This window comes from Panulirus ornatus, chromosome 11, assembly GCF_036320965.1.
Source record: "Panulirus ornatus isolate Po-2019 chromosome 11, ASM3632096v1, whole genome shotgun sequence".
Classification (NCBI taxonomy): Eukaryota; Metazoa; Arthropoda; class Malacostraca; order Decapoda; family Palinuridae; genus Panulirus; species Panulirus ornatus.
The window spans coordinates 6,422,421-6,446,899 of record NC_092234.1 but is presented as its reverse complement, the minus strand read 5'-3'; the positions used below and the strand labels follow the sequence as shown (position 1 = coordinate 6,446,899).

The 24,479-nt window shown below is 38.7% G+C and overlaps 1 protein-coding gene across 5 annotated transcripts in view; it reads left to right on the top strand.

Moving 5' to 3' along the window:
- Positions 1-24,479, top strand: part of gpp (DOT1 like histone lysine methyltransferase grappa) — a 277,074-nt gene that overhangs the window by 166,316 nt on the left and 86,279 nt on the right. The gene's annotated exons all lie outside the window — the stretch shown is intronic.

Here is a 24,479-nt window from a genome sequence, read left to right as displayed (position 1 = left end):
AATGTCTGATATTTCTAGAAATATTCATGTTAGAATACTAACACTGTGCCTGTGTATGAAATAGACATACAATAGGAAAACAAGTTCAATAGAATAAAGACATGTCATCTCCATATCTTCCTTTCTTGCTGGGAACTTGTCATTCACACCCCCTCAGGGTGCTTGCTTAGCACAGGACCAAGCCAAAGCTAAGGTAATGATATGACTTTCTGTGTACTTTTTGTTAATTTTCCCACTGATGGGAATGAACAAGGGAGGGGAATGCCACTGTTTAAGGGGTGAGAATTAATAAACATTTGTTTCTTAAGAGAGATATATATTTTTTATAATTCAGAAGACATTAATGTTTTGACTTTATTTCATGTAATATTTAATATAACACATGCAAACCATTCATTTACTTAATATTTTTCCTTTCTTTCTTTCTTTTCTTAGTGAACTTGCATCCATTTTGATTGCAGGTGTGCAACTTAACCTTTATAGTGTACATAAATCAGAAGGTTTATTCCCAGATTTTGATTGAAAGGAATGATTGCATTAGTTTCACAAACTGGTAGCATAATATGATTTGAAATTATGACACACCATTTTGAGATTTTATTGAAGCAGCTTTAGAAAATCAAATTTTTTAGAAGTATATTTTACCCTGTTGCAGAGTTGAAAGTCCTCTGTGTCTAACCAGGTGGTTCTTAGATTCCCATAATCTCTGGTATGTCTATTGATAGATGGTTTTGGGTTAGTTTTGAATACTTTATTTTATTATCTTTGTAATACCAGACAAACGTTTTAGCCCTAGAAAGAGAATGAGTGAGTGTCCCCTACTTTCTCTTCTCTGATTATGAGTGCAGTTACTCTTAGTTAGCTTTCAGGCCCAGAAAATCAGCTCAGGTCTCTTAAAGATAGTTTTCTGAGCTTTTCTGAGCCTGCATATGCATCACCAAACTGACCACCCTTTTGTTCCATTTAATCGGAGGTTTATACTGGTGTTTTTGAGGAGAGACCTGAATTAGAGTGCTTCTATATAGTTAAGAATTTAGGTGGACTTTTGTTTACATTGGGACTAAATATTTGAATGCTGGTGGTCAGTCACAAGGAGTCACAACGCTTCATCTTTTGAGTGGAAGTATAATCCAAAGTATGGTTTGAAATTACATGAATACATTAGAGCTCATTTACCCTCAGATTATCCTGTCTGGGTTCAGAAAGGTCTTTGAGGTGATAAGTTATTTTTTAAGTACAGGAAGTAGTAAATGAAATTATGAATATTATGAAAGCTTGAAGTAGAAACCTAAAAGTTCAGAGTATTTAGGTAAGCATATCATCAAAAGTTTAGTTCTGTAACTGATGTACAATTTTATCATCTTGGTGATATGTATCTTAAGATTAGCAGTGGCTTATTATTAGGCACAAATTTGCCATTCTTCTGTTTATCATGTTTTGTTATTAACTCTTGTTGAAAGACTCCTTCTCCTTCCGTTACTCTGTCATTTTGGTTTGATAATGGACTTCCATTATTATTTGTTATCTTGGTTTTATAATGGACTCTCCATTAAACACTGCCTCTGTTTCACTGAAGACTTAAAAAAAAATTTCTGGATCATATATCTCACAACATCTTTATTGTTTTCATCCTCATTTTTAGATTAGTGTTACTAATGTTTTACCAGTTAGTCAAGTGCCTTAATAGTCATAACTCCATTTACCCAATAATATTTATTTTGATGTACACTAGTCTCTGGTTTGTTATTATTGCTGTATTTTAAGTCATTGGTGTAAGCATGCTTTTCATTAAATAAGTGATGGATTATTGATTGTTACTGATAGCCAGAACTGATTGGCTCTCGTTTGATTTTTCTGCAGTTGAGTATGTTTTAAGATGTTGAGTAAATAAGGCTAATAACTAACTCCTCTAAACAAGGATATGCATGAAAGCATTCAGTCTTCTTATAGAATGCATACTCAGTGGCAAGGGAGGTTTGTTGCATTTGTTGCATGAATCTTCTGTGCTGGCATAAATGGAACTGTTTATATGAAACTTATTTTGACAGTTCATTCCTCTACTTTTTACTTTTTACAATCCATTTTTTTCCTCACTCTCTTTGGAAATGGAAAGGAGACAATCATAATTCTATAACCTTGTAGTCTTAGTAAGGTGTGTGATAATATTTGGATACTCTCATATTATTAGTTCACCATTCGTCCCCAAATGAATTAGAATTGATTACACCTCAGCGTGCTTGACTGTTGTACCCTTCCTAATTCCTTATTCCCACACTGTCCTAATCTGATTTTGAAATTATCTCATTATCTCTTGATATTCATAGACACTGACCTTTTTGGATGTTTTACATTAGGTTTTGAGCACTAGGTGAAATAGCAGGATAATAAGATTGCCACTATATTTCCGTGATGAACTAAGGTGAATATACTTTTTGCATGTAGGTGGTATAATGAACAGCTGATGTCAAGAATCTAAAGATCAGTAGAGGTGCAGCAAAATTATGAGTAGGGTTTGTTGCATGTAGGTGGCGTAGTGTACAGTTGATGGTAAGAATCTAAAAATCTGGAGAGGCGCATTGAAATAATTAGATGTTCATTATTTCACATGCCTAAGAAGTGTTCTAGGTTTCAAAGAATTATATCCCTGGCCCGGGCATATTGATGACTTTATTTCCACTCTCAAAATGTGGGGAAATGTAAACAAAAATTAGAAAGAAAGGGATTGAAGAGAAGGGAGTGAATGTAAGGCTTAAAAAGATGGAAGTAGGAGGAAAGTATATGAAGAAAACATACAGGAATGAAGGATAAGGGAGGGAAGTAGAAGGCTTAGCATATAATATAGGCAGACAATATGATAAAAAAATGTCTAGCCAATTTTTTGCTGTGTAAAGATTGAAGGTGGCATGTTATGCCTTTAGAAAATCACAATAGAATTGTATTTCATCATAGAAAATTGAATATTGCCTTAACTGTATGTGATGAGGGAGACTGATTGGCACTTGGGATGATATTGAAGGTTTTGTTTTTTGTTGAATTTTTGTTCCCACTCTATTCTTCTACCATATGCAGGTACAGCATTTTGTGATGAATAACATTGATATATTTGAAATATTGCACTTTGTGTGCAGAAAATGGGTGTGAGATTACTTTGTAAGTGTGAGAAGGGCACTAGAGGTGTGATTTCTTTGGAAATATTCTAGCTCTTTACCTATTATCAGTTACCAAAGGCCTTCATCGACCAAGGATTACTTAGATAAAAGATTAGATACAGTTTATGTGATTTCATCCAGCTAAGGTTGGTGGGCATGGCTTACATTACAGGCATCCCTCCTCCTTATGTAATTCCAGTAAAGTCACTCTCTGAGTCATTTACTTCTTCACATTTTTCGTTTTATTCCTCTTCATTATCATCAACTATGTATTTAGTGATTCATAATTACCCAGGACTGATTTCTTTGAAAGAGTCCAAGTGTTACCCATAACCTTTCTCAGGGCTCCTGCAGCCAAAGGCTGCAATACTTTCAGTAGCATGGATGTTGACTCCTTTGGAGTGATAAATTTAGACTTTATTCCCAATGATGCATACTCACCCGCTAAAGGTGACTTTTCACCAGCAGTGCAGTTTCTCACGGGTGGAGCCTGGCAACACCTTCCTCAACTGACGATACTCATATGCATTCTACCTCATTGTTTAAGTCATCCAAGAGTTTATATTCTGCAGGGTGAATGTGTACACGCAGCCCAGAGGTTGATTGATGTATGTATATAATGGTGATTGTAAGGGTACTTGGAAGAGCAGAATTTTCCTGCTCTTTTCTGGGGATGGAATAGACCTCAAAAGGTTAATAACAGTATAAGACATTTAGATGTTTAAAAAGAGGTGGGTAAAAGTTAAATCTTTGTGTAACAATGGGAACCATTTATTAGAGGATCAACACATGACAGTGAGAATTGTTTTAAGGGTTAATTGATCAAAAGGATGGTGGCCTGCACATAAGTTGGAGGGAATGAATTGTTTGAGTATTTTTTGGATCTAAAGAAAGCATATGATGAGGTTGACACGGTGGCCTTGTGGAAGTGTTCTTTATGAACTTACAGGGTAAAAAGAAAGTTACTGTATACAATGAGGAGTTTTTACTGGGAGAGTAAGGCATTTGTACAAATAGTTTGGGAGGAGGGCATGTGGTTCCAGTGAAGGTTGATCTGTGTCAAGGATGTGTGATGTTACTGTGTTTGCTTCATGTGTATATGGATAGAGTGGTGAGGGATGTTAATGCAAGGGTCTTAGAGCTAAGGATGGGTCTATGGTATTCCTGGGTTGGAAGACTTTGGAGATGAATCAGATGCTGTTAGAAAATGCCATGGCTTTAGTGGTATACTCTGGAGAAAAACTCAAGATTTTGGTGACAGAATTTGGGAAAGTGTGTGAGAGGAAAATGTTGTGAAGAGCAGGAGGGGATTGGGAGTGGTTGCTTTGACTATGACTTTTAATAGAGAGGACCTAGGTGAAGTGGAGTGTTGTAGATATTTAGGATTAAACTTGTTAGTGGATGGAACCATTTGGGCTTAAGTTAATTGCAAGTTGGAAGAAGGAGCTTAGGTCGTAGGTGCTTTAAAGAGCATTAGGAATGAGACGTCAGCATCTGTCAGGACAAAGATCGAGTATTTGAATTCCCAGTTGTGTTGTATGAATGTGAGGCCTGAACCTTGAATGTAGAAGAAATGAAAAGGGTGGATATGTTGGTAATGAAATGCCAGAGGACAATATGTGGCATGAAGCAGGTTGATTGTGTTAGGGATGACCTGGAAGAGAGAGGTGTGATATTAGATGTAGTCTGAGAGAAGCATAACTAGGATGAGTTGAAATGGTTTAAACATAAGAAGTGAATGAGAGAAGAAAGAATAACAGAGAACCTTTATGATAGAAGCTGTGGGAACAAGGAGGATAGGGAGACCATGAAAGAGATGGAAGGATGGAGTAAAAGAGGTTTTGGGTCTATCAGGGTCTCAGCATTTAGAAGAGCTATAGGGGTGTATAAGATAGATTGAATTGTATTGATGTGGTATATGGGAAATGATGTCATTTCAGTTAGCTGAAACATGGGTTTTTGAAGCTATAGAGTTTGGCTGTGGGTGGAAGGATCTGGTTTGGGTACAGTGTACATGATAGGATTTACTCCCACATGCTTGCTTGGTAATTTAGGAGATGCAATTAGTTATGATGTATTATTTGGACTTGATGATGGTACAAAATGGGAAATGACATAGATATTTCTATTATTTGATAGATGTTTTTCCTTTACCCCTTTTTTTAAGGTTATGCAAAACTGTATAAACAGTTCCTTAACCCCATGCTTATGTAATGAATTCCCAACTGCATTCCTGATGTTTCAGTTCTCTAGCAAAATATGAAAATCATAGTTTTTCCTTTTTACTATATTTTTGTTGAGAAAACCATGAAGTTCTCATATCTGGCATTATATTTTATAGATAAAAAAATTATTGTGAGGGGGGATAAACAAAAAATAGATATAAAGTATTTATGGGTGATGCCTGCAGGCTTCAATTTTCTCAAGTGTAACAGGTATTTTGCTCCACACATTCATAATTATGAACATATTATTGAGGGCACAGAAGAAAAAGTTTGATTGGGCACTCATCATACCATCATAGATTATCATTATGTATCTTGTGCAGAGGAGGGTGGATGTATTGGAAATGAAATGTTTGAGGACAATATGTGGTGTGAGGTGGTTTGATCGAGTAAGTAATGAAAGGGTAAGAGGGATGTGTGGTAATAAAAAGAGTGTGGTTGAGAGAGCAGAAGAGGGTGTTTTGAAATGGTTTGGACACATGGAGAGAATGAGTGAGGAAAGATTGACAAATAGGATATATGTGTCAGAGGTGGAGGGAACAAGGAGAAGTGGGAGACCAAATTGGAGGTGGAAGGATGGAGTGAAAGAGATTTTGAGCGATGGGGGCCTGAAGATACAGGAGGGTGAGAGGTGTGCAAGGAATAGAGTGAATTGGAATGATTTGGTATAATGGGGTCGACGTGCTGTCGATGGATTGAACCAGGGCATGTGAAGTGTCTGGGATAAACCATTGGAAGGTCTGTGGGGCTTGGATGTGGAAAGGGAGCTGTGGTTTTGGTGCATTACACATGACAGCTAGAGACTGAGTGTGAACGAATGTGGCCTTTTTGTCTTTTCCTGGTGCTACCTCGCTGGAGGGGTGGGGATGCTGTTTCGTGTGTGGCGGGGTGGTGATGGGAATGGATGAAGGCAGCAAGTATGAATGTGTACATGTGTATATATGTATATGTCTGTGTATGTATATGTATGTATACATTGAAATGTATAGGTATGCATGTGTGCGTGTATGGGCATTTATGTGCTACCTCACTGATGCGGGAAACAGTGATTAGGTGTAATGATCTGAAAAGAAAAGAAAAATTATCTTTATTTAAGCATTGTTATACATAACACACACACACACTTACACACACACACACAATGATATACAAACTGTAAAGGGTGTGAACAGGAATTAAAGAACCTGATCTGAATAGATGCTAAGCAGTCCTATGTTACCAAGTCATAAACTTATCAGCAAAATACATATATGTATTTTGATTATCTTTATTTATACATTATGGCACATAAAGCATATCATGAAATTCTAACATCCATAAATTATCTGCATAACTGTGAAAACAAGTTAAAAAGAAAAAAAGATAATTGAATCACTATGTGAGTGGTGATGATCATCAGAATGAGATACTGTTTGTGTGTGAGGTATCACCCATCCATGCAGATACAGTACTTTACAGGACCCTGGTGCCATTTCCTGGTTAGGGATGGTTGGCAAACTGTATGGGATGTACAGACTATCATTTGACAGCTTTGGAGAATATTCATATTTCACAGAGGGAGAATATTATAATGCTTTGTGAATTTAATCATAATCTGCAGCCAAAGGGTTTGGTCCACCGGATGCAGCAAACATAACCCTTATAATCGTCATCCAAGAAATCTGACTCATATGCATATCTGACTTTCCATCGTTGTACAATTGCACATTCCCTAAAACAAGACATGGTAAGAACTAAGAGAACCCCCTAACACTTATTCACCAGACCATGCCATTCTCCGATGCTAATGGTATCACAAATAACTCATAGACAGTCACACCATCTTAGAAATACAGTCCACAAAAATTTTATCTTGCATTACTTTTTACATTATCAGCACCTATATACTTCTCCCTCCACATGCCCCTCCAGATATACTCCCCAACTGCAAAGCTGACCAGCTTACCTGACACCTGTATGTGATTCCACTGCCTTTTGTCCCACTTGGCTCAACAAGTATACCTCAGATCCCAAGTTGAACTACTGATAAACTAAACATAACTTTTTAGTACCCTTATCCTGTACAACCAGCCATCTATGCTCCTAACCTACTAGACATCTTCAGCTCACTAGTATCACATTTAAGGGCCATCAGAAGCATGGTACATGAACTACCCTCAGAACACTTACCCATCTTGTTAACACTCCACCTCACCCAACTCACACCCACCACCAAAATGACTTATTCAAATACAAGAAAGTAGATAGGCCAGCCTTCACACAGCACATGGAAACAGTGCCAAAATGTCACTTTTTTTTAATTTTCCATCCCTAAAACATGCACTCTTACACTTCTTCAGCATTTCCAACAGAGCCATCAAAAGGCACATACCGTAAGAACATAGAAAGAAATATAACCCAGACTTCTCCCCACAAGTTACACACCTACAACAAAAAACTGCTCACTTAAAACCACACCATCAGTAGAGATCAGGGAACAATTCCGAACTCTTAAACAGCATCCTTTTTTATTATTTTAGATACTATTCATTTCCATTAATAGTGAAATAGTCGAAGGTATCTTAAGGTGTTTCAGTCCTGATTTTCTTTATGATGATGTCAAAGCTGAATATTATTAGGTTCTTAAACAGCAAGCACTGGAAAAATCTTTTTGAACCATTCCACCTGGTCATGTTTGCCATGTAGTGACCACCAACTTTACTTTCAGTATTCTTGATATGCCTTATAAGTGAGAACTATCTGACTCTGAACCATGAAAATACATAATATAGCTTGAAAAATATCTCCAATGATAAACATCTTGCTGAAATGGGTAAACTTACTTTGGTTTTCAATCCCAATCTGCAAATGGGGTAGCTACTTGTAAATAATAGATGTGCTTCATTTTGGGTACAGAACTAAAAAGATTTCAGCAATGGTAGATTAATCACATTATTTTGCTTTACCATCATATTGAAATACATAATTTTTCTTTTTTAAATACCTCCTTTATTTACAGGTATTTTATTATTGAAAGAAAAGAATACCAGTGCACTATAATTGTTACAAAAAAGATCAAGTTTGTGTGTTTTGTTTTCTACATTAATTAGATACCTCATAATGATGGAAAAAGAAAATTACAGTTTGAATTTCATCAAGGGGACATTTCGTGGCATGCAAATTCAAGTGTGTTTTTGATTTCTTAAATGTAGTACAGGTGACAGACTCATGATTTTGCTTTTATGAAGTTATCAGTGAATCACATTGATTTTAACAAGAAAAGATAAGAAGTATAAAACAATAGTCATCAGAAATAGATATTTGGTTTAGGTGAAATAAATTGCAAAATGTGCTGTGGCAACTCAGCACTCAGGCCATGTTTCCCCACTTTTTAGGTCATTGTATGGAAACATTTATACAAAATCTACAAAACATCTGCACATCATGAGTGAAAGTGGTGGACAAAACATACTTCCAAAGTGATTTTTTAATTTTGGGAATATTTTTGAAGTTTTAAGGATAAATATTTTTGATCCTGAAAAAAATGTATATTTTGAGAGTTAGTCAAAAGTTAAGGAGTTATATGAAGTAGATCATGAGTGTGTGTTTGTGTGTGTCAAAATTTGAATGTACTTAGATATGGGATGTACCCTGAAACCTTTTCCAGGGTATTATTCATCCTAGAAATCTTGTGGAAGTTGCCCATTTCAGTGTATGAAGAATCATGATTTTGAGCTGAAAAACTTACTTACATTTCTGATTTAATCATTGTTTGGTCCCCATGCTTAAAGAAGAACAGAGGTCTGATTGAGAGGGTACAATAAAGAGCAAGTAAGATAGTACCTGAATTAAGAGAATAAGCTGCAATGAAGGCTGAGGACTACAAAGTTGTCCACTGTGGAGGGGAGGAGAGAGAGGGGTACCTGATAATAGCCTACAGGTTTCTAAATCAACTGGGTGATGTTAGGGAACAGTTTTCCCAGAGATGTAGCACTAAAGTGACCTGAGACCATAACAAAGAGCTGGGGAAAAAGCTTATTAGAAAAGATTTTAAGAAGCGCTGGTGTAGTGAGTGTGGTGAATGGTCAGACTAAGCTAACCAGTGAGGCAGTAAATGTTGGCATTTACAAAGGTTTTAAAAGGCTATTTTAGGGCATACAAGGTACTGGAGATACAGCCCATGAGTATGTAACTCTCTTCACAAATTGAACAATAGTTAATTACACTTGCCACACGACATGAAAATCATTAGTGGAAGGTGTGGTTCCAAAGAATTGTAAGAGGGCAAATGTGCTTATATTTAATTAAGAAAGGGGATCAGGAAACTGCTCTGAATTAGAGGACAGACTCATTAACAGATTTTGTTGGTAAGACATTGGAAAAGATGATAAGAAACAAATAAAGGGCTTTGCAAAGGAGAAGCTTTCTACCTGGGGAACAACATGATTTTAGGAAAGGATCAATCATTACTAATCTTATAAACTTGTATATCACACAGAGCTCCATCTGAAATCAAAGGTAATGATGGATAGACTTAGTTTTTGGACTGTTAGAAAGCCTTTGAGACAGGTCCTTATTGGAGGCTGATTTGAAAACAGATGTGCAAACAGGAAAAAGGCATGAGCTCCTTAATCGGATAGAAGACTGCATCATAAAAAATGAGCAAAGAACACAAGTAAGCTGTACTTCCTTGAAATGGGCCGGGGTTACAGTTGATGTGCCACAAGGCTCAGTCTTGAGCCCAATGCTGTTCTTGATGTATGTAAATGACTTACTTGATTCTTTGAGATATGTAGAGGTAGAGCAACCAGAGGACTTGATTTGAAATTTAGTAAGAAACATGATTAAAAAGCTATAAATAAGTACTTTTATTATATTAGAGTATTGAATGAATGGAGTAGAATGACAGAGAATATTATTAATGCAGACAGCTAACATAGATTTGAGAAGTTGTATGAAAGCAGAGAATGTTCAAGAATGCAGGTAAGCAGTGCATCCTTGAAATGGATTGGAATTGCAACTGGTGTGCTGTAGGGCTCATTCTTGAGCTCACTGCTATTCTTGATGTATGTAAATGATTTACCTGGTTCTTTGAGATATGTAGGGATAGAGCAACCAGAGGACATAATATGAAATTGAGCAAGAAACATTTTAAAAAAATATATGAAGTACTTTTGTAGCATAAGAGTGGTGGATAGATGGAGTAGAATGGCAGAGGACATGGTTAATGCAGACAGCATGCATGTTTTTATGAATTAGTGTCATAGCTGAGAATATTCGAGAAATGGGTTTGTATGAGTGTAAAACTCCCTCCCAGTATACTGCAGTTATGAAGTTACACACAATTCATATACATGATTCTGTGTGTAAGAAGGACTTGCGAGTTAACATCACCTCTAACCTGTCACCAGAGTCCTACCTTAGAAGAATAGTAAAGGAAAACATATTGTCTTTCTGGCAATTATTAGAAAAGCTTTCATGTGCATGGATAAGGAAATCTTTAACAAGGTGCTCATATCATGCATAAGGCCAAAATTAGAGCATAATTTTCATGTCTGGTTACCACATCTTAAAAAGCATCAAGATCAAGAGAAGGTCCAGAGGAGGGCAACGAAAATGGTATCAAAATGAAGAGAATTAAACTACGGGGAAACATTTTTAAATTTGCCCACCTGGGAAGAGAAAAGAGGGAGGGGAGACCTGATCACAATCATGAAGCACTTGAAACATATTGATGACATAGACAGTGAAAAGTTCTTCAAGAGATGTAGGGATAGAGCAATCAGAGGACATAACTTGAAATTAAGCTTGAAACTTGTTAGAAAAAGATGGAAAAAGTCCTTTATGTTATAGTGATGGGTAAATGCAAGAGGTTGTATGACAGTAGAGAATGTTCAAGAGATGGGCCCTACAACTATAAAATTCCCTACCTGTACGGTACAAATAAGTCATAACACACACACACGCACACATATGCACTTTTTCTAGATATATTTAAAACTGCATTGTTGCTTCTCTTAGACAAGGCACTAGGGACACCACTGACATAACTTATGGATTTGGAAAAAAGCATATCAGTGAACTCCCTATACTTGATTTGGATCATTACAGTTTCTGATGTGATTATAGATAATGATAGTTGGGACTTTGATTATCTGGGAATAATTAGGGCAAAGTAAGGAAAAGACTTCAAGAAATTAATGTAACCTATGAAAACCTCACCTAACTTGCCAGAACAAATGAATTTATAGTGTTTTTTATGTTATCTGAAAAAGATGAATGTGAATGTTATGTGATTTGCATTCATTTTTTCAATATGGTGAAAGGAAAATAACATCTTTCATATGTTTTAAGTGTGATACCAAATATTGTTATAGATCTCTGCCCTTTTAATTTTGCTATCATACACTCTCCTTGTAAACTCCGTCATGCCTTCTTTTTACGTGCCCATACTGCCTCGAAGTATTACGTTTCACCCATTCCACCATTCACAATGCATTGACTTTGCACTCCCTTCCACCCTCTCATTACTTTCTTAATTCGATCTGGTCATACCACATTCTCCTCATGAATAACTCATTTTCTCTTTGACTTGTCCCATGTCTGTGTTTCGGCTGCTTAAGTCAGGATCGGGAGTATTAGGCTGTCCTTTAATCCTTTCCTCACTTGCTTACTTTGATTTATACTAGTTTTTCACTTGATTTTACTTCACAATTTACCAGATCATCCTTCCCCTTATATCACTTTTCATAGGGCGAAAAGATAATGTAACAAATCATCCTCCACTGGTCTACATCAGTTTTACTGAGTATAGAGTCCAAATTTGGGATTTGCTCTTCATCCAAATCCACATTATTGTTGTATTGCCCCTAAACTGGTGTTTGACCAGGCATTGATTACAGTGTCTTAAATTTTAAAGTTTTTATGATTGAATGATCAGCTGTAAGAAACCTCAGTGACTTGAATAGATGCCAGAATTTGGAAAATGACATCAGCTGTTTATTAACGCCAGGAATAATTTGTAGAGTCTTTATGTTGGAAAATCTCTGACCTTGCTACATGCATAGGAGCCTTCTTTAGTTAAATGACCAGATTCTGTAAAGATTTAAACTGATTTTTAATTATGCTTATTTTGAAGTGATTCTAAGAAAGGAAAGCTCTGTGATTTATGAAAAAGACAAAGTCAGAAACTAGTAAAAAAAAAAAAAAAAGAAATGGAGGACTGCCCATCAGAGAGAGTTTCATTTAAGACATTCATAGTAAGTGACTGGTGGCCATGGTGAGGCATATTTGTACTTCTACCAAGAAGAGAGATGGATTACATGTACTGACACCTGTTTTGTGACCATTGGTAGTGTTATACGATGAGTTAATGTCATTTAAGAGTTGATAAGTGTATTAAGGTGATGTGTCTCAACACAGCATGGAAAATTTTTTGGAAATTACTGGTCTGAAACTAGTTCAGAAAACATTTGCTGAAACTGATCTGGCTAAATGATTGGAAAATTACTCTTGACTTTTGATAAAACACCGTATGAACCTAGGAAATATTATCACGCATCTTATCATAATGGAACATAAGCGCCTTGCGAGATGGATGGGAAGGAAATTACTGTAAGAGCTATGCATTACAGACACTTCTTGATAATTTCTATCTGTAGCTTTTTTTTTTATGAAACTGTGCAAGAAACATGGTTTTTCAAGTCAAGAAGAGAATTAAGAATATAATGGAACTTGGTATGAAACAGAATTATTTTTTTTTATGTGGATCATAGTAGATGATACTTTATGTATCTACCTTGGTGCTTTTTCAGAGGGATCACATAACAGTGATGGGAAGGGATCGGTTCAACATATTTTGGCACCTTTGATAGTGATACAGTGGTGTCTAGCTTGGTGCTTTTTCAGAGGGATCACATAACAGTAATGGGAAGGGATAGGTTCAACAAGTTTTGGCACCTTTAACAGTGATACAGTGGTGTCTAGTTCAGTTTCCTAGGCTTCAGCAAAAAATGTGGCCTGGGATAAACTCATTGTAACCCACATGTATATGCTTGTGAAAGGTGGATCTATGAAATAAGAATATCCAGTAGTGTGAAAGCATTATTAAAAGATTATTCAAGAATTTAATGTGAATTTTAGGTATTGGATAACAGAATGAAATGAATGAAGAAATTGCATTAAGATAATTGTGTAGGGAATACTTCATGCTCCAAAAGTTAATTAACAGGTTGGTGTTATAGGAAGAATGACCAGGAGATTATATATGAGTAAGGTTTATGAGAATGGATGTGAAGGAAGACAGAACAAGGTGGAAGTACAGTTGGTAGGAGTACACATGAAAGCAATGTCTTCTAAGAAGTATTGGCAAATTTGAGGTGAGATTGCAGTGAATGGATGAGGTTTTTTCTGGATCACATTGCTGTTTGTGGGAGAAAGAGTAATAGTTGGGAGGCCATTTATATATTGCTTGTTGGTTTATATCAAATTGTGTCTTTTTCAGTTTTATTTTTGTTGGGGGTGGGGTTTTCTGAAGTGTAAGGCAGGGATAGGCATTTTATATTTACTTGGGTTGGTGGTTGATTATTAAGGGGGGCTTGGATGGGAGGGGTTTACTTATATGCTTCTTGCCTTTAGGAGTCCATTCTATCATTTTGGACTGTGACGCATTCACGGGTCACCCAGGGTCGAGTGCATAGGTTTGAATTCTGGTCACAACAGTTGGTCCACAGTCAACCCAGCTCTTCATCCACCCTTAGGGGTTGGTCAATATAATGGATACCTGGCTAAGGCTAGGGTATATATATGTAGCATTAATGGGATACCCTTGATTGGGGCCCCAGCTGCCTGTGCTGTCATAGCTAACATGAAAATATATGTATTTTATAATTTTTTTCATATACATAATCGCTGTTTCCTACGTCAGTGAGGTAGCGCCAGGAAACAGACAAAGAATGGCCCATCCGCTCATATATATGTCTGTATACATAAATGCCCACATATGCACATATACTTGCATATACATATCAACATATACATACACATATGCAGACATATACATACATATACATGTACATATTCATACTTACTTGCCTTCATCCATTCCTGTCGCTGCCTCACCCCACAGGAAACAGCATTGCTACCCTCTGCTTCAGTGAGGTAGCGCCAGAAAAACAGATGAAAAAGGCCACATTTGTTCACATTCAGTCCCTTGCTGTCTTGTGTAATGCACTGAAACCACAGCTCCCTATCCACATCCATGCCCTGGGGATAAGGGAGAAAGAACATTTCCCACTCCCTATCCACATCCATGCCCTGGGAATAAGGGAGAAAGAATATTTCCCACGTATTCCGCGGTGGGCTGGAAATCCTCTCCAGTTTATACTTTCCCAAAAGAAGGAACAGAGAAGGGAGACAAGTGAGGCTCAGTCCTCTGTTCTCAATGCTACCTCTAATGCAGGAAATGGCGAATATGTGAGTCACAGGGTGAGGGAGGGGGCAAAGGTTCTGGGAGCATTGAAGAATGTGTTGAAAGTGAGAACATTATCTCGGAGAGCAAAAATGGGTATGTTTGAAGGAATAGTAGTTCCAACAATGTTATATGGTTGCGAAGCATGGGATATAGATAGAGTTGTGCAGAGGAGGGTGGATGTGCTAGAACTGAGATGTTTGAGGACAATATGTGGTGTTAGGTGGTTTGGTCGAGTAAGTAATGAAAGGTTAAGAGAGATGTGTGGAAATAAAAAGAGCATGGTTGAGAGAGCAGAAGAGGGTGTTTTGAAATGGTTTGGGTACATGGAGAGAATGAGTGAGGAAAGATTGACTAAGAGGATATATATGTCGGAGGTGGAGGGAACGAGGAGAAGAATGAGACCAAATTGGAGGTGGAAAGATGGAGTGAAAAAGATTTTGTGTGATTGGAGCCTGGAGCAGGAGGGTGAAAGGAGGGCAAGGAATAGAGTGAATTGGATCGATGTGGTATACCGGGGTTGACGTGCTGTCAGTGGATTGAATCAGGGCATGTGAAGCGTCTGGGGTAAACCATGGAAAGCTGTGTAGGTATGTATATTTGCGTGTGTGGACGTATGTATATACATGTGTATGGGGGTGGGTTGGGCCATTTCTTTCGTCTGTTTCCTTGCGCTACCTCGCAAACGCGGGAGACAGCGACAAAGCAAAAAAAAAAAAATTATGTATATATATATATATATATTTTTTTTTTTTTTTTTTCATACTATTCGCTATTTCCCGCGATAGCGAGGTAGCGTTAAGAACAGAGGACTGGGCCTTTGAGGGAATATCCTCACCTGGACCTCTTCTCTGTTCCTTCTTTAGAAAAAAAAAAAAAAAAAAAAAAAAAAAACGAGAGAGGAGGATTTCCAGCCTCCCGCTCCCTTCCCTTTTAGTCGCCTTCTACGACACGCAGGGAATACGTGGGAAGTATTCTTTCTCCCCTATCCCCAGGGATATATATATATATATTATCCCTGGGGATAGGGGAGAAAGAATACTTCCCATGTATTCTTTGCGTGTCGTAAAAGGCGACTAAAAGGGAAGGGAGCGGGGGGCTGGAAATCCTCCCCTCTCATTTTTGATTTTCCAAAGGAAGGAACAGAGATGGGGGCCAAGTGGGGATTTCCCTCAAAGGCTCAGTCCTCTGTTCCTAAAGCTACCTCGCTACCGCGGGAAATGGCGAATAGTATGAAAAAAAAAAAATATATATATATATATATATATATATCAACTCTATCATATGCCTTCTCCAGATCCATAAATGTTACATACAAATCCTTTTGCTTTTCTAAGTATTTCTCACATTCATTCTTCAAAGCAAACACCTGATCCACACATCCTCTACCACTTCTGAAACCACACTGCTCTTCCCCAATCTGATGCTTGTACATGCCTTCACCCTCTCAATCAATACCGTCCCATATAATTTACCAGGAATACTCAACAAACTTATACCTCTGTAATTTGAGCACTCACTCTTATCTCCTTTGCCTTTGTACAATGGCACTATGCACGCATTCCACCAATCCTCAGGCACCTCACCATGAGTCATACATACATTAGATAACCTTACCAACCAGTCAACAATACAGTCATTCCCTTTTTTAATAAATTCCACTGCAATACCATCCAAACCTGCTGCCTTGCCGGCTTTCATCTTCCACAAAGCTTTTACTACCTCTTCTCTATTTACCAAATCATTTTCTCTAACCCTCTCACTTTGCACACCACCTCGACCAAAACACCCTATATCTGCCACTCTATCATCAAACACATTCAACATACCTTCAAAATATTCACTCCATCTCCTTCTCACATCACCACTACTTTTTATCACCTCCCCATTTGCGCCCTTCACTGAAGTTCCCATTTGCTCCCTTGTCTTACGCACTTTATTTACCTCCTTCCAGAACATCTTTTTATTCTCCCTAAAATTTAATGATACTCTCTCACCCCAACTCTCATTTGCCCTCTTTTTCACCTCTTGCACCTTTCTCTTGACCTCCTGTCTCTTTTTCTTATACATCTCCCACTCAATTGCATTTTTTCCCTGCAAAAATCGACCAAATGCCTCTCTCTTCTCTTTCACTAATAATCTTACTTCTTCATTCCACCACTCACTAGCCTTTCTAATCAACCCACCGCCCACTCTTCTCATGCCACAAGCATCTTTTGCGCAATCCATCACTGATTCCCTAAATACATCCCATTCCTCCCCCACTCCCCTTACTTCCATTGTTCTCACCTTTTTCCATTCTGTACTCAGTCTCTCCTGGTACTTCCTCACACAAGTCTCCTTCCCAAGCTCACTTACTCTCACCACCCTCTTCACCCCAACATTCGCTCTTCTTTTCTGAAAACCCATACAAATCTTCACCTTAACCTCCACAAGATAATGATCAGACATCCCTCCAGTTGCACCTCTCAGCACATTAACATCCAAAAGTCTCTCTCGCGTGCCTGTCAATTAACACGTAATCCAATAACACTCTCTGGCTATCTCTCCTGCTTACATACGTATACTTATGTATATCTTGCTTTTTAAACCAGGTATTCCCAATCACCAGTCCTTTTTCAGCACATAAATCTACAAGCTCTACACCATTTCCATTTACAACACTGAACACCCCATGTATACCAATTATTCCCTCAACTGCCACATTACTCACCTTTGCATTCAAATCACCCATCACTATAACCCGGTCTTGTGCATCAAAACCACTAACACACTCATTCAGCTGCTCCCAAAACACTTGCCTCTCATGGTCTTTCTTCTCATGCCCAGGTGCATATGCACCAATAATCACCCATCTCTCTCCATCAGCTTTCAGTTTTACCCATATTAATCGAGAATTTACTTTCTTACATTCTATCACATACTCCCACAACTCCTGTTTCAGGAGTACTGCTACTCCTTCCCTTGCTCTTGTCCTTTCACTAACCCGTGACTTTACTCCCAAGACATTTCCAAACCACTCTTCCCCTTTACCCTTGAGGTTCGTTTCACTCAGAGCCAAAACATCCAGGTTCCTTTCCTCAAACATACTACCTATCTCTCCTTTTTTCACATCTTGGTTACATCCACACACATTTAGACACCCCAGTCTGAGCCTTTGAGGAGGATGAGCACTCCCCGCGTGACTCCTTCTTCTGTTTCCCATTTTAGAAAGTTAAAAATACAAGGAGGGGAGGATTTCTGGCCCCCCGCTCCCGTCCCCTCTAGTCGCCTTCTACGACACGTGAGGAATGCGTGGGAAGTATTCTCTCACCCCTATCCCCAGGGATAATACACATATATATACATATATACAAACATATATACATACATACACATACATACACATACACACATACATACGCACATATACACACATACACACATACATATATATATATATATATATACATATGAAAAATATATACATTTATGTATCTGGAGAAGGCATATGATAGAGTTGATAGAGATGCTGTGTGGAAGGTATTAAGAATATATGGTGTGGGAGGCAAGTTGTTAGAAGCAGTGAAAAGTTTTTATCGAGGATGTAAGGCATGTGTACGTGTAGGAAGAGAGGAAAGTGATTGGTTCTCAGTGAATGTAGGTTTGCGGCAGGGGTGTGTGATGTCTCCATGGTTGTTTAATTTGTTTATGGATGGGGTTGTTAGGGAGGTGAATGCAAGAGTTCTGGAAAGAGGGGCAAGTATGAAGTCTGTTTTGGATGAGAGAGCTTGGGAAGTGAGTCAGTTGTTGTTCGCTGATGATACAGCGCTGGTGGCTGATTCATGTGAGAAACTGCAGAAGCTGGTGACTGAGTTTGGTAAAGTGTGTGAAAGAAGAAAGTTAAGAGTAAATGTGAATAAGAGCAAGGTTATTAGGTACCGTAGGGTTGAGGGTCAAGTCAATTGGGAGGTAAGTTTGAATGGAGAAAAACTGGAGGAAGTAAAGTGTTTTAGATATCTGGGAGTGGATCTGGCAGCGGATGGAACCATGGAAGCGGAAGTGAATCATAGGGTAGGGGAGGGGGCGAAAATCCTGGGAGCCTTGAAGAATGTGTGGAAGTCGAGAACATTATCTCGGAAAGCAAAAATGGGTATGTTTGAAGGAATAGTGGTTCCAACAATGTTGTATGGTTGCGAGGCGTGGGCTATGGATAGAGTTGTGCGCAGGAGGGTGGATGTGCTGGAAATGAGATGTTTGAGGACAATATGTGGTGTGAGGTGGTTTGATCGAGTAAGTAATGTAAGGGTAAGAGAGATGTGTGGAAATAAAAAGAGCGTCTTTGAGAGAGCAGAAGAGGGTGTTTTGAAATGGTTTGGGCACATGGAGAGAATGAGTGAGGAAAGATTGACCAAGAGGATATATGTGTCGGAGGTGGAGGGAACAAGGAGAAGTGGGAGACCAAATTGGAGGTGGAAAGATGGAGTGAAAAAAATTTTGAGTGATCGGGGCCTGAACATGCAGGAGGGTGAAAGGAGGGCAAGGAATAGAGTGAATTGGATCGATGTGGTATACCGGGGTTGACGTGCTGTCAGTGGATTGAATCAGGGCATGTGAAGCGTCTGGGGTAAACCATGGAAAGTTTTGTGGGGCCTGCATGTGGAAAGGGAGCTGTGGTTTCAGTGCATTACACATGACAGCTAGAGACTGAGTGTGAACGAATGTGCCCTTTTATGTCTTTTCCTAGTGCTCTCTTGCGGGGGGAGAGGGGGGGATGCTATTTCATGTGTGGCAGGGTGGTGACGGGAATGAATGAAGGCAGCATGTATGGATGTTTATATGTGTATATGTATATCCCTGGGGATAGGGGAGAAAGAATACTTCCCACGCATTCCTCACGTGTCGTAGAAGACGACTAAAGGGGATGGGAGCGGGGGGCCAGAAACCCTCCCCTCTTTGTATTTTAACTTTCTAAAAGGGGAAACAGAAGAAGGAGTCACGCGAGGAGTGCTCATCCTCCTCGAAGGCTCAGATTGGGCTGTCTAAGTGTGTGTGGATGTAATCAAGATGAGAAAAAAGGAGAGATAGGTAGTATGTTTGAGGAAAGGAACCTGGATGTTTTGGCTCTGAGTGAAACGAAGCTAAAGGGTAAAGGGGAAGAGTGGTTTGGGAATGTCTTGGGAGTAAAGTCACGGGTTAGTGAGAGGACAAGAGCAAGGGAAGGAGTAGCACTACTCCTGAATCATGTTTATGGGAGTATGTGATAGAGTGTAAGAAAGTAAATTTTAGATTGATATGGGTAAAACTGAAAGCTGATGGAGAGAGATGGGTGATTATTGGTGCATATGCACCTGGGCATGAGAAGAAAGATGATGAGAGGCAAGTGTTTTGGGAGCAGCTGAATGAGTGTGTTAGTGGTTTTGATGCACAAGACCAGGTTATAGTGATGGGTGATTTGAATGCAAAGGTGAGTAATGTGGCAGTTGAGGGAATAATTGGTATACATGGAGTGTACAGTGTTGTAAATGGAAATGGTGAAGAGCTTGTAGATTTATGTGCTGAAAAAGTACTGGAGATTGGGAATACCTGGTTTAAAAAGCGAGATATACATAAGTATACGTATGTAAGTAGGAGAGATGGCCAGAGAGCGTTATTGGATTACGTGTTAATTGATAGACGCACGAAAGAGAGACTTTTGGATGTTAATGTGCTGAGTACAGAATGGAAAAAGGTGAGAACATAGGAGGTAAGGGGAGTGGGGGAGGAATGGGATGTATTAAGTGAAGCAGTGATAGCTTGCGCAAAAGATGCTTGTGGCATGAGAAGCGTGGGAGGTGGGTTGATTAGAAAAGGTAGTGAGTGGTGGGATGAAGAAGTAAGATTATTAGTGAAAGAGAAGAGAGAGGCATTTGAATGATTTTTGCAGGGAGAGGGTGCTAATGAGTGGGAGAGGTATAAAAGAAAGAGGCAGGAGGTCAAGAGAAAGGTGCAAGAGATGAAAAAGAGGGCAAATGAAAGTTGGGGTGAGAGAGTTTCATTAAATTTCAGAGAGAATAAAAAGATGTTTTGGAAGGAGGTAAATAAAGTGCGTAAGACAAGGGAGCAATTGGGAACTTCAGTGAAGGGGGCTAATGGGGAGGTGATAACAAGTAGTGGTGATGTGAGTAGGAGATGGAGTTAATATTTTGAAGGTTTGTTGAATGTTTTTGATGATAGAGTGGCAGATATAGGGTGTTTTGGTCGAGGTGGTGTGCAAAGTGAGAGGGTTAGGGAAAATGATTTGGTAAATAGAGAAGAGGTAGTAAAAGCTTTATGGAAGATGAAAGCCGGCAAAGCAGCAGGTTTGGATGGTATTGCAGTGGAATTTATTAAAAAAGGGGGTGACTGTATTGTTGACTGGTTGGTAAGGTTATTTAATGTATGTATGATTCATGGTGAGGTGCCTGAGGATTGCCGGAATGCTTGCATAGTGCCATTGTACAAAGGCATAGGGGATAAGAGTGAGTGCTCAAATTACAGAGGTATAAGTTTGTTGAGTATTCCTGGTAAATTATATGGGAGGGTATTGATTGAGAGGGTGAAGGCGTGTACAGAGCATCAGATTGGGGAAGAGCAGTGTGGTTTCAGAAGTGGTAGAGGATGTGTGGATCAGGTGTTTGCTTTGAAGAATGTATATGAGAAATACTTAGAAAAACAAATGGATTTGTATGTAGCATTTATGGATCTGGAGAAGGCATATGATAGAGTTGATAGAGATGCTCTGTGGAAGGTTTAAAGAATATATGGTGTGGGAGGCAAGTTGTTAGAATCTATGAAAAGTTTTTATTGAGGATGTAAGGCATGTGTACGTGTAGGAAGAGAGGAAAGTGATTGGTTCTCAGTGAGTGTAGGTTTGCGGCAGGGGTGTGTGATGTCTCCATGGTTGTTTAATTTGTTTATGGATGGGGTTGTTAGGGAGGTGAATGCAAGAGTTTTGGAAAGAGGGGCAAGTATGCAGTCTGTTGTGGATGAGAGAGCTTGGGAAGTGAGTCAGTTGTTGTTCACTGATGATACAGCGCTGGTGGCTGATTCATGTAAGAAACTTCAGAAGCTGGTGACTGAGTTTGGTAAAGTGTGTGAAAGAAGAAAGTTAAGAGTAAATGTGAATGAGAGCAAGGTTATTAGGTACAGTAGGGTTGAGGGTCAAGTCAATTGGGAGGTAAGTTTGAATGGAGAAAAACTGGTGGAGGTAAAGTGTTTTAGATATCTAGGAGTGGATCTGGCAGCAGATGGAACCATGGAAGCGGAAGTGAATCATAGGGTGGGGTAGGGGGCGAAAATTCTGGGAGCCTTGAAGAATGTGTGAAAGTCGAGAACATTATCTCGGAAAGCAAAAATGGGTATGTTTGAAGGAATAGTGGTTCCAACATTGTTGTATGGTTGTGAGGCGTGGGCTATGGATAGAGTTGTGCGCAGGAGGGTGGATGTGCTGGAAATGAGATGTTTGAGGACAATATGTGGTGTGAGGTGGTTTGATCGAGTAAGTAATGTAAGGGTGAGAGAGATGTGTGGAAATAAAAAGAGTGTGGTTGAGAGAGCAGAAGAGGGTGTTTTGAAATGGTTTGGTCACATGGAGAGAATGAGTGGGGAAAGATTGACCAAGAGGATATATGTGTCAGAGGTGGAGGGAACAAGGAGAAGTGGAAGACCAAATTGGAGGTGGAAAGATGGAGTGAAAAAGATTTTGAGTGATCGGAGCCTGAACATGCAGGAGGGTGAAAGGCGTGCAAGGAATAGAGTGAATTGGAATGATGTGGTATACCGGGGTTGACGTGCTGTCAGTGGATTGAACCAGGGCATGTGAAGCGTCTCGGGTAAACCATGGAAAGTGTGTGGGGCCTGGATGTGGAAAGGGAGCTGTGGTTTCGGTGCATTATTACATGACAGCTAGAGACTGAGTGTGAACGAATGGGGCCTTTGGTGTCTTTCCTAGCGCTACCTCACACACATGAGGGGGGAGGGGGTTGTTATTCCATGTGTGGTGGGGTGGCGATGGGAACAAATAAAGGCAGACAGTATGAATTATGTATATGTCCGTGTGTGTATATATATGTGTACATTGAGATGTATAGGTATGTATATTTGTGTGTGTGGACGTGTATGTATATACATGTGTATGTGGGCGGGTTGGGCCATTCTTTCATCTGTTTCCTTACGCTACCTCGCTATGCGGGAGACAGCGACAAAGCAAAATAAATAAAAATATATAAATATGTATATGTATGTATATGTTGAAATGTATATGTACGTGTGTGGGCGTTTATGTATATACATGCGTATGTGGGTGAGTTGGGCCCTTTTTTCATCTGTTTCCTTGTGCTACTTTGCTGACGCCGGAGACAGCGACTAAGTATAGTAAAATAAATATAAATAAATTTCTTATACATAAACCAAAATGTAAGTGAATTACCCAGTTTATCTCCACTGTGAGTGGAGAATGAATAGCCAGGTGAATTGCTTTGGCTTATCTTTAATTGGGTTTTTACCACATTATTATTCTTTGAATTTTGAAATAGAAACCAGAAATAAGATTTAAGGTTGTGCAAATGGAAGAAATGCTTTATGATACACCTTGTTGATAGTAATGCTTCAATAGTAGAGGGATTATCAGACATCTTGTAGATACTTATGCTTCAAGAATGGAGGGATTATCAGGAAAACATTGTTAGTTCTTTTCTTTTTATTTAACAGTACTGTTAGTTTATAGGTCTTTTATGAAAATAGTGTATTTCACCAGTTAACAATATATTGCTGTAGTTGATTTTATTTATGTAGTGCTTGAGCTTTTGTCTCTGTTTTTGAAGCTTTATTCAAATTAATGCAATACTTAGGATATCCATGTGCTTGTGACTTTGCAGCCAGTGCTTTATTGGGGCACTGCCTTGACTGCACATTAGTCTCATTCTTTTCTAGTAATTCTTTTTCAGTCATCTTTTTCCCTGAATTTTTATCCATGTCTTCCAACTCACGTGACATGCTTCTTCAGACTGACACTCCAGGACTTGTCATGAATTTATTAACATTATTTTACATCCTGCTTCATTTGTCTTTATCCTTGTATATTATGCATTCAACTCATCTGCATTTTTCATCCCATGTCTTTTGTATTATCTTTATATTCCTTCATGTAGCATTGCTTCTTATGCATCATGCTATTTATTATTGTCCATCAATGATTCACCTAGTGGAATTCCTTCATTTACCCTATCAAAATGTTTTGTGCCTTCATTTGTTTTTGTACTTTGTTTTTACATGATTACTTATCACTTACATTTTGATTTGATTATTCATTACCCACTTAGCTGGAAGAATTTACTCAGATATAATGATATCCTACAGCATCACATTTTAGCCTTAGGTAAAACACTGAGCCTTGTTGCAACCTTCATCCTGCCACTGTTGTTACCTTCCCACCCCGAGCCATCCTAAGAAGATTAACAGCTCCCTTCCCAATACAGTCAATGTTCCGAGGTGACTCAGAAGCCCTCAAATCACTCACAGATTTTAATGTTTTACGAAAATGTCAGATTCTTATATTTGTCTCTTAGATTCATATGGTAATACTTAAGACAAAGACTTTGTTGCTGATTTTGTTAACTAAACATTAATCTTTATAATGACCAGTTCAGTTTTGAATAT